The 13,138-nt window shown below is 36.6% G+C and overlaps 1 protein-coding gene across 1 annotated transcript in view; it reads left to right on the top strand.

Moving 5' to 3' along the window:
• Nucleotides 1–6,970: 6,970 nt before the first annotated feature.
• Nucleotides 6,971–13,138, top strand: part of LOC120624941 (diacylglycerol kinase 1) — a 118,094-nt gene continuing 111,926 nt past the window's right edge. Inside the window, exon 1 of the mRNA XM_039891775.1 lies at nucleotides 6,971–7,022. The gene's annotated coding sequence lies outside the window, so the exon portion shown is untranslated. The remainder of the gene's footprint in view (nucleotides 7,023–13,138) is intronic.

Below are 13,138 nucleotides of genomic sequence, written 5' to 3'. Positions count from 1 at the left end.
AAGATTGCATCTTCCCTGGCGCACCTGGCTTGACGACCTTCCTTGCGCAGCATGTGTGCAGCTGCGGTTTTAAGTGGGAGGTCCCCGGTTCGAGACCCGGCAGGAGGAATTTGGGAATTAATAATTTCTTAATTTTGGCTCTGGTCTGGTCTGGCGGGAGCTACCCACAAAGACGTGCTGCCAAGCTATTTAGTGTTGCCAGTATGATGTCTCGTACAAACCGATAGGGGTATGAGTTTAATTTATTATTACTATTATTATTATACTTATAAACAAATCTATTCTATGGGACTATTGCCTGAAATTAAAGAAATATTTTTATTATTTAATATAATTGCCATACCTCTTTATATAAGGCGCATAAACTTATTCTGTAGGACTTGAAAGCTCTTGCAAGAGCAGAGAGCTGTGAGGGCGATGTGCGAATACTATACTAGCGTATGTCAGTATGGGACGTAAGCAAGTTGTACCTCGCAAAGGAAAAGAGTACGGGACAATGCAAAGGATTTGCCTATGTGCATTTCAAATTCAGGGGTGATGCTGCTAAAGCTATTACTACATTGAATGGTTATGGTTATGATCATCTTATATTGAATGTAGAGTGGTCCAAGCCGCCGCAAAACAATTAATGTACCCCCAAACAATTAATGTGCTCCATGTTACAGATTAAAAAATTAATTTGAATAATTTGAATTTGAAGTTATATAAGGTTAATAGTCTAGTCAACAAGTGCTTTTTTGACCAGACTACAACTTGTGACAGATTGATAGTTTGGTTTTACGGCAAATCATCGGATAGAGACGACCCATCACACTCGTGGCCTTGTTGCGGGCCTTGCGAATGTGCGCGGTGAAGCTCATTCTAGTATCGAACGTTACTCCCAGGTATTTGGCCTTGTCTTGCGAAGGGATAGAACGCCCGTAGAGGTTGACCTCTGCGAGATCTAGAATAATTAGACGTTGCCTCCACCTGTACCTTTTGAACAAGATTTGCTTGCAAGCATTCGAGGAATCGTTTTTGAAGTAAAATTCTTTAGGCGCGAAAAGGGAGTAACTCGGATTTTTTTCTGATGGAAGTAACGCTTACGTTAGACGTCTGTGTAGTTTCCGCTATTTAGAAATAATAATTTGGATTGGTCGTAAGTATATGTCATATACTCCACGCTTCTTGACTTATACGCCAGCTAGTGGCAAATATCATAATCAATAAGGATTCTTTATTTCCAGTATTTTTAAACGGATCAATTGTGAAAAACAAAGTAAATTAAAATTGAACAGTTTAAAAAAAAAAAATTACAAAGTTTTTGAAAATACAGGATGTTTGGTGCATCGTGTGCCAAATCGAATCTGATGATTGGAGGGGTCTTTGGCTATCTCTTCAGCCCTCGTAAAAAAATCTTGCTCAAACGGTTTTTTTTATACTGATTTTAAATTGTTTTTTTAAAAATTGTAAAAATTCTACATTTAAATTTTAATAAAAAATAAAGTTGTTAAGTATTAATTAATTTTCTTTTTAATCTTTAATTTGTAACGTTTTACGCTTCTTTTGAAACTAGAATTACACGCCAGCAACATCTAGTTTTTGTTTTACAGCCCCGCAAAGTTTTTTTTACGTAAAAAAATAAGCTTGAACGTCAACTTTCGGTTTTAATAAAAAAAAAACTAAAAGTGATCATGTTCTTCCAATTTTTTTAAAACATCTCTGGACTGTCCCCTTTCTAATGGTGTGCAATATGCCATGAAAAGTAATTAGTAACATCACTAATTTTCAAATTTTCTAAACTTGGTCGCAATTTTCTAATATTCAACAGGTGAAAGAAAAACAAGGGTTTGCGTAAATAACACTCACAATTCACAAGGCAGATGACATTTTCTGTCTCTTTCATAAAGTTATACGCCCGTTGTTCGTTTAAACAGGCAAAAATAGTTTTTTCACTCTAGTGAAGCGAAATCTATCTTCTATTCCTTTCTTGCATAGTGCAAACCTGTTTGAACCAATCGCGAACGGGCCCCGCGTCGCGTCGACACGGCGGCCATCTTATTTTTTAGTCGAGACATCACTGCCTCTGCTGCCTAACGTGTGTGCTAGCTTACTGTACTCCACGATTCTTTTATTTAGTTTTCGTTAAGTTTTGTTGTTTTTTGTTACGTTTTATTTACTTTTGGTGTTATTGTTAAACTTTGTTGACTTTTTTGTTGTTGCAATGACGACATACTCTAACGAGGAATATGCGGACATCATAATGGTTTATGGTGCAGCCCGTGGTGTCGCTCGTGCAGCGCAACGACTTTACCAGGAACGCTTTCCTGGTCGACGATTACCTGGCCGCAGAGTCTTCCAAGACACATACCGACGTTTACGCGAGACTGGGAGTGTCAATTTTCATGAACCAAGGGGACATGTTGTGCGACATAATGTTGAAGTGGACGAGAGAATACTGGCACTTTTTGAGGAAGACGACACAAGAAGCATTAGATATGTGGCGGCACAACTTGATATTTCAATATGGAAAGTGTGGAAAGTCCTTCGACAAAACGAAAAATATCCATTCCACGAGACTCCGGTTCAAGGTACGTAATTTAAAACCTTTGTTTGACGTTGCCTTTGTTTAGCAGGTATCCATAATCTTCTAGTGCAATTAATTACTGCTCAAGGGGAATTAAAAAGATTTTTGGTTGTTGCAGGTCTTGAGGGTGGCGACTTTGACAGACGAATGCACTTTTGTCGGTTTTTGTTACACACAGATGTGGATAATCCTGATTTTTTAAAAAGAATACTGTGGACTGACGAATCCAAATTTACCAGAGAAGGGATTCTTAACTTGCACAATTTACACCATTGGGCACCGAAACGGCAAAACCCACATGCCAAAAGACAGCAATCTTTTCAAAGACGGTTTAGTGTGAACGTTTGGGCAGGAGTGATTGGGAATCAGGTAATTGGACCGCACTACCTGCCTGATAACTTAAATGGCGATAATTATTTAGAGTTCCTGCAAAATGATCTGCCGGAATTATTGGCCGAGGTGCCCGTGTTTAATGAAGATGTGCCCATAGTATTTCAAAATGACGGCTGTCCCGCGCATTGGCGTTTAACTGTGAGGGAATACCTCGATAATGTGTTCCCCAATTCGTGGATTGGGCGCGATGGGCCTATTGCATGGCCTCCACGTTCCCCAGACTTAACTCCGTTAGATTTTTATGTCTGGGGACGTGCCAAAGAGCTAGTATACGCCACAGAAGTCCCAACGAGGGAGGTACTAATACAACGCATAGAAGCGGCCTTCGGTACAATTAAGAACGAAATACGGCTTCGGACTACAACTGTAACAATACGTCAAAGATGTCGGGCCTGCATTCGAAACAGGGGTGAACAATTTGAGCAGAATTTGTAAAAATTATGAAATAAATGTTTCAAATGCAATGTATTATTTTTATTTCAAGTAAAACCTACGAAATTTAAAAATTTTACCTGCTTGTGAGTTTTATTTACGCAAAAACTTGTTTTTCTTTCATCTGTTGAATATTAGAAAATTGTGACTAAGTTTAGAAAATTTGAAAATTAGTGATGTTACTAATTACTTTTCATGGCATATTGCACACCATTAGAAAGGGGACAGTCCAGAGATGTTTTAAAAAAATTGGAAGAACATGATCACTTTTAGTTTTTTTTTTATTAAAACCGAAAGTTGACGTTCAAGCTTATTTTTTTACGTAAAAAAAACTTTGCGGGGCTGTAAAACAAAAACTAGATGTTGCTGGCGTGTAATTCTAGTTTCAAAAGAAGCGTAAAACGTTACAAATTAAAGATTAAAAAGAAAATTAATTAATACTTAACAACTTTATTTTTTATTAAAATTTAAATGTAGAATTTTTACAATTTTTAAAAAAACAATTTAAAATCAGTATAAAAAAAACCGTTTGAGCAAGATTTTTTTACGAGGGCTGAAGAGATAGCCAAAGACCCCTCCAATCATCAGATTCGATTTGGCACACGATGCACCAAACATCCTGTATAACGTTTACTTATTACAAAAGTAATAAATAAACGTTATTAATAAATAAATTATTTATTACAAAAGTAGTAAATAAATTATTAATAAATTTTCTGACGATTGCGACACTCTATACCTAATATAACGGTAACACGCACAAACTTTTTCTGAGTATCAAAATACTTATCTATATATTATAATCAGCAAAATCATATTCCTGTTGTATAAAGTTCAGATTTGTCTACAATTCTTCAGCTAGGACTTGTGACGAAACGCTTGTATAAAAATGAGAAGTGCTGTTTCCTCACGATGTTTTCATTCACCGTTGACGCAAGTAATATTTTTATTACTTAACTTAGAAAAGTTAGAGATGCGCGCTGGCATTAGAACTCGACCCAGTGAAGAGAGAGTTATCAGTTACACACACATTAGACACATTGAGAGATAAATTTAAAGATGTTAAGATAATGACAGTTTCTAGCCAATACATAGTTGAGAATTTAATGTATGTTCACAATAATGTATCTTAATTTAAGAGAAAATGTGACTGCAATAATTTGAACAATAGAAGCAACAATAAACTTGCAGTGCAATATACAAGACTACAAAAAATAAGTAATTCATTTAAAGGAAGTTGTATACAATTTTACAATAAATTACCAGTTGTTATCTTGGAGATGTCTCTTGAAAAGTTCAAAGTTTGTATTAAACGTAAGCTTATAGAAAAATTCGTCCTATTATAGTATTATGGACTACGTTTAACCATGTTTTTACTATAATAGTTTAAAATGACAGTGTGAGATGGTGATAACAAAAAAAAACAACCAGCTAAGTTTGTTGTAGGCTTCTTCTTAAACCTGGATTGTGATAAATACATTTCAAACGCGCCTTGCGTTTGAAATGTATTTATCACAATCAACTCGCTTTTGTCATATTTTACCTGTATTGTACATACGAATCAAAAGTGCCAACTTTGTGACTATTTTAATAAAGAAATATTTGACTTTGATTTGAAGCCTAAGTCCTAAACACTGGGCTAACACAACATTTAGCTATACCTATTTGCTTTAATTCAAAACACAAAATATAGTTTCTTCAATCATTACACGCCACACTACACAGATCTTCCAAAAAGCATATAGACCCCAGATGACTCACAATTTAATATTGTTAACATTAGCGGTGATAGCCCATTGGGTAAGGGTTCGGCTTCCCTTTCGGGGGAACCGAGTTAGATCTCGATCTCTCTTCGATCAGGCGCCCATAACTCTTCAGAGTTATGTGCGCTTTTAATTTAAGCAACAAATATTGTTGTTTTTATAGTGAAGGAAAGCATCGTTGATAATGATAAAATCGCAGTGAAGCGATAAGGCCGCCAAATTTTATACGTTGTTTTGTTATACTATTCTTTTTGATGTACCTACTATTTGTGGTGTGAAATAAAAGTATGTTCATTCATTCAAGATCATTCTAATTTGACATGCATGTGATGATTAAATTCTGTTTGATTTTTTTATACAAGTTTTGTATTAAACTACATGGCATTTTTTTTAGTTCTATTCTAATTTAAGTATAATAATGAATTAGTGGAGTTTCAAATATAATTGTATCACAAAATGTGTACCACAATAAAACAAATACAGATACTATTATTTTCTTCTTCTCATTGTTAAGGTTCCGTCTTTTTATTTTTAAATTTGGAGAGACTAATATTTACGATTCAATTATAGATGAATTGGTGGATTTTGATCAATTGGTTCAACAATAAATTTAATTTACCAACTACTCGTGATTAGTTCAACGCTCTATACTGTTTTGGGCCGTCAACTTTGCACGGAACCCTCTCCAGTCGAGTTCAACTTGCTCTTGACCGCTTTTATTGAGTTTGAGGTCTATGCAGACATTATGGTCAGCGTTCCTACAGGGTTTAGTCAGGGGTGTAAAAAAATCCACGTTCTAATCAGACTCTATCACTTTGGGATTCGTAACTTAGCTGAAACGTTTATTTACTTAGTTAAATTATTCAAGCGTCTGAAGCATAATTCCACAGATATGCATAGATCTCCAGTCTTATAGGAGAGACGGTTTTAAGCATCTAAGATCCACCACGCAGCTCCAATAAGACTTTAACGATTATTATCATCCTACTTTGGAATCATAACCGGGATGATCTACGGCTCAACGTGCTCAAACGGACCAATTCCATGCTGGTACCTAATGATTTTACCCGAACATAAAACCCAATACAAAAATAATTTGTGGCCTGGGAATCGAACGCGATAAGTACTCGAACTTATCAAAGACCAAGGCAAAAAAAGTACACCACATAGATTTGTGTGGTCTTCGTAGGTATATTATAGAAAATTGAACTTTCACACCACGTCCCTGAAAGATTTTACGATTCCGGTGTCCCGGAACCCGGAAAACCCTGAACTTGATATATGTGGATATACCCTTGTTAAGTAGCCAGGACGAAATGAAAGGGATAGGTGATTGACGAACGCAACGAGTTAAAAGAGGACAGCAATATTGTGTACTTTCTCTTATAGATTTGCTGAAAGCTCTTCCACATAGAGCTCGGTTTAGCTTCAGTAAAAAAATTCAGTTCAGTTTCCATCGAACCACGGTCGTGAGCGGGCGTGCGATTCTTATCTACGCTCCTCAAATTTTCCGTAAAAAAATCCTGTTTTTGCTCAGGAAAGAAGATGCTTATGTATGTGGAAACGCATTTTAGGACTGATAACGTGGTTTTGACGTTACTACTCGAACTTAATAGAAATGTTTTGAAGTGTTTCGATACGCCAAAATATTAATAATAAATATTCAGATTTATGTGAATTGTGTTTGAATTTTGAATAATAATGTTTGTTGTTTACCAATTTATCTCCTGTGGGTCGGGCAAAGATCGATGACCATACAGCCTAGTCAGTCGTACAGATAGAAAGATTGTGATTAAAAAAATAATAGATGGAGTTCTGTGCTGTGGCCTGTGTGTAATTTGAATAACGAATTTGCATTCTACAATTTGGTAAGTTTTTTTTATATATACTTAACAGATTTGTAGTTTTATGCAATTTGATATAGAATGTTGATGTATTTACATGCTTACGTATTATTTGTACCTAAGTAGAAGGTTAGTGATAAGGAAATGTAAACATAAGTATTACTATTACTACTTACTACGTTTAATGATAAGTGTATGGTCATACTGGGGATTTGTTGCGAATTGATTTCTTTTCTACCTTAGTCAAAGAGGATATAAATACTCGGTGACTTCAGAGGTTTAGAAAGCGGATTGATATCCAAAGCGTTAGGTTGAAATCCCACCTGTTGAAGATTATAATACAAATCGATTATTTATCAAGAAGTTAATTTTTAAACTACTTTTTAAGTTAGCTGGAGACCAAAGACACATTATCAACTATGTCACTTAAAATGAACATACATTTATCTCCAATTTATTTTCTTATCCAAAGGTTCTTGAGCTGAACACAAGTACAATTTGTTTGTTGCATTTATTAATGATGATTAAAAAAGTATACGTAACTGATGCCTTACTTACTATCCAAGCTATGTGCTATTGGCATACCCCAATGAATACTGGATTCATTATCGTGTTGAACAGTCAGGCTGATTCTTTACCTAAAACAAAGCTAGCCATTTTGTCACTATACGCTAGTACCTTTCCTATCGGTTACCGATAGAGAATGTACTGGCATCTGGTATCCGCAGAGCGCTTTTGCCATAGAAATCTTTAGCATTTCTATGGCTTCTGCGTTTGGGTAAGTACAATGTTGCGTGGAAATCTAAAACGGGTAACGCTACGCTACTTAACAAGAAGTATATTAATAGTAACTAGCTGGTGGGTAGTTAGGGATCTAACTTAGCCGGTTAACACGTTCGGATTATGGAACACGCAAACCTGTATTCATCATCATCATCCTCAATTCAACCAATTGACGTCCACTGTTAGCCATAGGTCTTTTGTAGGGAGTTTCACAATCCACGGTTCCGCTTCGCTTGCCTCCACTGGCACCAAGTGACTCGCCTGCAGGGATAGCTCAGGCAGGAGACAAAAATTATATCGCCCGATTATATCCCCTGACAAGGTATATAATTAACGGATCCACCTTCTAAAGCGCAAGCATATGGTATAGTAGAAGTTTACCGCTGCTTATTACACATATAATATTATTTGGGTATTATTTCCAATTGTGCGCCAGTGCTCCGAGAGTTGATAAAGCTGTGGGAGAAGAAACATTTTTATCCTTTTCCCGGGGATATTATTGTCTCCTGCCCATGCTAGCCGTGCTGATGTCGTCTGTCCACTTCGTTCGTGGCTGATCTACGCTGCGTTTTCCGGTGCGGGGTCGCCATTCCAACACCTAAATACTCCAACGTCTATCGGTTCTCCGAGGTATGTGCCCTGCCTATTCCCACTTCAGTTTCGCGTTTGTAATTGTTGAGCTATGTCGGTAACTCTATTTCTTCCACGGATCTCCTCATTTCTGATTTGATCACTTAGAGATACTCCTAGCGTAGCTCTCTCCATCGCACGCTAAGTGACTCATAGCCTTCTTGTGAAGCTCATAGTATTCAGAAGTAATAATTTATCATCATCATCTTATTTATGTGACGCTTAAGCCAATGCTTGTTATCACCGTACCAACAAAGACGTACTGCCAAAATTATATATTTATCGTTCCAATGTCATACGCTTAGAAAACGATGACTTTTAAGTATGGGTTTAATATAACTTCCATACCCCAACAGTTCAGCCGGCTGACATCTTAGACTGCTGCATTATTTACCAATAGTTAAAATTACAGTCAAGGCCTATCTTGTCATCATCATTAAAACCCGTTACCGATCTAATAATATAAGGCACCCAGAAAGAAAAAGGATTTTACGCCTTCGTTTACTTTAACCAAATGCGGGTTCGTGGACTTGACAAATCACACTTGATCATTGATAACATTTTTGTAAGCTCTCAGGCATGCAAGTTTGCTGAAGATATTTTGTCTGGTGGGAGGCTTCGACCGTGGCTAGTTACCGCCCTACCGGCTAAGACGTGCCGGCGTGACGGGGATTCAGAGTTAATCATAACTGCCATACTGCATCATCACATACAACCAGGTGAGATTGCAGTCAAGGGCTAACTTGTGCAATAAAAAAAATCCTTTACCTAAAATTATTAAGACGAAAGGTCAACGCGGGATTCTCCATACAAATGTGTGCTTCTAGAGCAATAATTTTTTTTTTCTTGAAAAGCTGAATATGTACTATCTGACCCTTCAAAATGACCAATGGTAACCTTCTTTGCTGCCAAGATCACAGAACTCAAATACAAAAATGAACACAAAATAGCATGAAAGAAAGAGAAACCTAGACTTTCTTAAAATTTTCATGCTAAAAATAATAGAGAAAACAGGGGAATGCGTCGCGTCGCGTCGATCTCATTAAAATTTAATAAGTAAAATAGGTCTGAGCTACATTTGTCCCTATCACACTCTACGATGGCAGCTAGGCCCAGCGCGACGGCAATAGCTTTCAAATACCATAAAAGTCCTGTACCAACGTTTTAAAACACATATTACTTAAAAAAGTTAGATGTGCATTGCGGGTTTCGAACTCGGTCCCGAAAAACGTGGAAACGAAGTCCTAACTAAACCATTACCGCTTTTTTTAACTTTTTGTAGAAATAAAAAAGAAAAATCATCAACCTACTGCTGGGCAAGGGCTACTTTCTCATGGATGAGGGGTTTTAGAGCATAGACCCGCCATGTTTCATTAATGCCGATTGGCGCGTTATAACGATAATTGTCACATGTCACTGATAAAAACTAGGGACTGACGGCACTTAACGTGCTTTCAAACGGGTTGGACACAACCAATATGCTAAACTATACTCGGGGATGCTAGTGAACTTTTTTTCAAAAATCCGACACTTATTTTTAGTCGGACCCGGGAAAGAACCCAGAACCTCGTGGGCACATCAACCACTAGAACAACACTCTAGTTTCTATACTAGTTTTTATATACATTTGTTACGATTTGTATTCTAAGTAGGCGCTGGGTAGAAACATGTCCGAATTTATTACAATACGCTGTCAGTTCTGAGACGATACTTCTTTACAAATATGTTTGTACTATTTTTTTCATACGCGACACAGACTAAAAAGAATATTTAATACAGACGGACAACACAATAATTTAAAATTAAGAGATAAAATATAGTATTTATATAGTACCTACATATTTGTAAAGTGGATCTCCCTTCAATTAGTAAACACATAACGTAATTACAAACAAACATTAATATTTACAAAAAATATAGAAATAAAGAAGAGATAATAAAAGAATTTTGAAAGGCTATCGTGCGTACATTTTTCCCTCCGTATTTCTTTGCATTCATATAGGGTACAATAATTTCATTCATTTATTCATTCATTCATTTACAAGTTATCGTTGAGAGACCGCCCTAGCAAAACACAGTGTCTTTGCGGAAGAAAGGTTTAGGTACAACAATTCAATAATTCAGCGCCGTCTACACATTTCGTTAAGTCTACATAACTATGTTTGTACCATTTTTTTCGTTCGTAATATTTTACAAAGTAACATGACAGTGTAATAATACAATTACTTCGGTCATAATTTTTCTCGTGTTTTAGAACGAGGTATTCCTGAAGGTATTTAGTGTTTTGATGTGCGTTGCCAAGTTTTTAATATTGATAGTAACGTGTTTTTATTAGAGTTTTTTGTTTTATTTTTAGGTAGATCTTGCTAATAATAGAAATGAGAAAGTTTGTTACTCCTTCACGCCCTAATAATGACTGAATACATTTTGCAGAAATTAAGAATTTAGGTAGCTTACAACTCCTTAGCTACAATTTTCCACTAAGTTCGAACGTTTCGGAGGAACTATAACTAAATTTTACATGACTGAAATAAAACTTATGGCTTGCCGATTTGCCAGAAATTAAGTTACTTTTAATATGTAAGTACTGGGCTTAAAGTGCAAATAATTACTTTATATAAGTAGGTATGGTTAGAAACTTGCTTCATATCTTATATATATATAAATCTCCTGTCACGATGTTTGTTCGCGATGGACTCCTAAACTACTTAACCGATTTTAAATTAAATTGGCACACCATGAGCAGTCTGGTCCAACTTAAGAGATAGGATAGCATAGATCTTTAATTATAGTCGCAATTTTATTTTCTTGCAAATTATTTGTCTATAATTAATTTTCAGACACATGTTTTATATATATACTACTATACTCATTTAAGGCTTAGCGATACTGAATACTTTAAAAACAAAATCAAACGCAGACGAAGTCGCGGGTAAGAGCTAGTATACTTATATATTGTTGAGAAGGCGCGCCATCTTTTAGGTTCCAACGCCAGAAAGATCGTCAACGGATCCGACTAAAAAGAAAAGACTACGAATTAGAAAATGGCCGCCATATTGATTTCCTCCAAAATATTTATAGCCATATATCACTGGGGATGACGAACGATAGGGTTCTAACGATAATACATACATCCAAACCCCTTCAGGTATTTAAACGACATGGTGGAATAAAAAACGTTCAGGATTTATGTAGGTACCTTGCATACATAATTTTTTGGGAAGTCTTATAAAAATTCCTTCTAATCATTATAAGTCTATGCACTTTAAAATGTGTACCATTTTTTTGGACGTAATATTTTACGTATTTGATGCGGTCTAAACACGGTTTCAACCATCACTTGGCTATCTGGTGCATGTCCACAAGCTGCAAATGCTGCAAGCTACTTGCACAAGTAACTGATGCAGGCGAGAAGCACATACATCGTGAATGCGATAATTACTGACTTGTGCACTCTACTTGAACGAGCTTTCTGTGACGTCACGTCTCGATGCAAACCAGTAATATTGATCGACCGATTGCACGTATGTGGACGGTAGTTTGAAGCAATGGCTCGCTGGGGACCTTGAAATCGCATATTTATACTGTGGTTCAGGTCTTGTGCCATAGAGTAAAAAGAAGGTTTAATTAACAGTAGGAACGTAGACGTAATTGCAGAAGTACAGTGCTCCAGTAATGAGTATTGAGGTGTAACGGTGAAATATTACTTGAAAACACACGGGAGGGGATAATGTCGAGCAACGGTCTAGCTGTTGCTGTAATTAGGTATATTATGATATTATTATAAGCGGCGATAGCGCATTGGGTAGAAGCTCGACTTCACTTTCGAGGGGCCGAGCCGAGGCCGACGCTCGCATCTCTAACTTTTCGTTGCGTTATGTGCGTTTTAAGTTATTAAAATATTACTTGCGGAAAGGAAACCATCGTGAGGAAACCTGCATGAATAAGAGTTCTACAAACAAATGTGTCTAGAGTCCTCCAATCCGCACTGGGCCAGAGTGTTGGACTGTGGCCTTAACCCGTCCTCATTGCATATGCATCCCTCCGTCCTCATGCATACGGGCCGGTAATGGATTGATGTGATGATGATATTATATTCGATGCCGTTTAATAGATTCTAGTCACTAGATTCTCATGGTTATTTTATGAGAGGTACAATTTTTAACTATAGTTCAGGAGGTCGTGGGTTAGGCAAGTAATTTCCCCTTACTATTTTGATCTATGTAAAATAATGTCTAAGTTGATATCCCTCAGTACCAGTCCAGAGTTAGGTAACGGGTGCTGTCAACGCTCCTGCCTTGGATAGCACATGTGTTGATAAAGTCGTCTAACTGTCGCTTAGAAAGAGTGTGAAAAATCTCTCCTCTGTGGGTAAAGATTTTTTGATAACTGCCCCCATTGCACAAATCTAGACTGAGATGAAAGTAAAAAATAATGATTGAACGGGGACATAATTAAAGAAGTAGAGTGCTCCTGAGTATTAAGAACATACGGCAAAGTATTACGTCAAACAACGAGCAAGTTGTTGCTGTATTCTGTCATCAATCATAATTATCCTCAGCCAATTTATGTACTACGAGTATTTTGAAGTAACGGCACCCTATCTCCAAAGAGAGAGGGTGCCGTTACTTCAAAATACTCGTCGAATCCTTAGACCTATACACTGATTTAATGCAAGCTAGTTACCGTTATTGATAATTATAATATAATAACGTTCTCTTATTAGA

Source organism: Pararge aegeria, chromosome 7, assembly GCF_905163445.1.
Source record: "Pararge aegeria chromosome 7, ilParAegt1.1, whole genome shotgun sequence".
Taxonomy (NCBI): domain Eukaryota; kingdom Metazoa; phylum Arthropoda; class Insecta; order Lepidoptera; family Nymphalidae; genus Pararge; species Pararge aegeria.
This window is presented reverse-complemented; position numbering and strand designations above follow the sequence as displayed.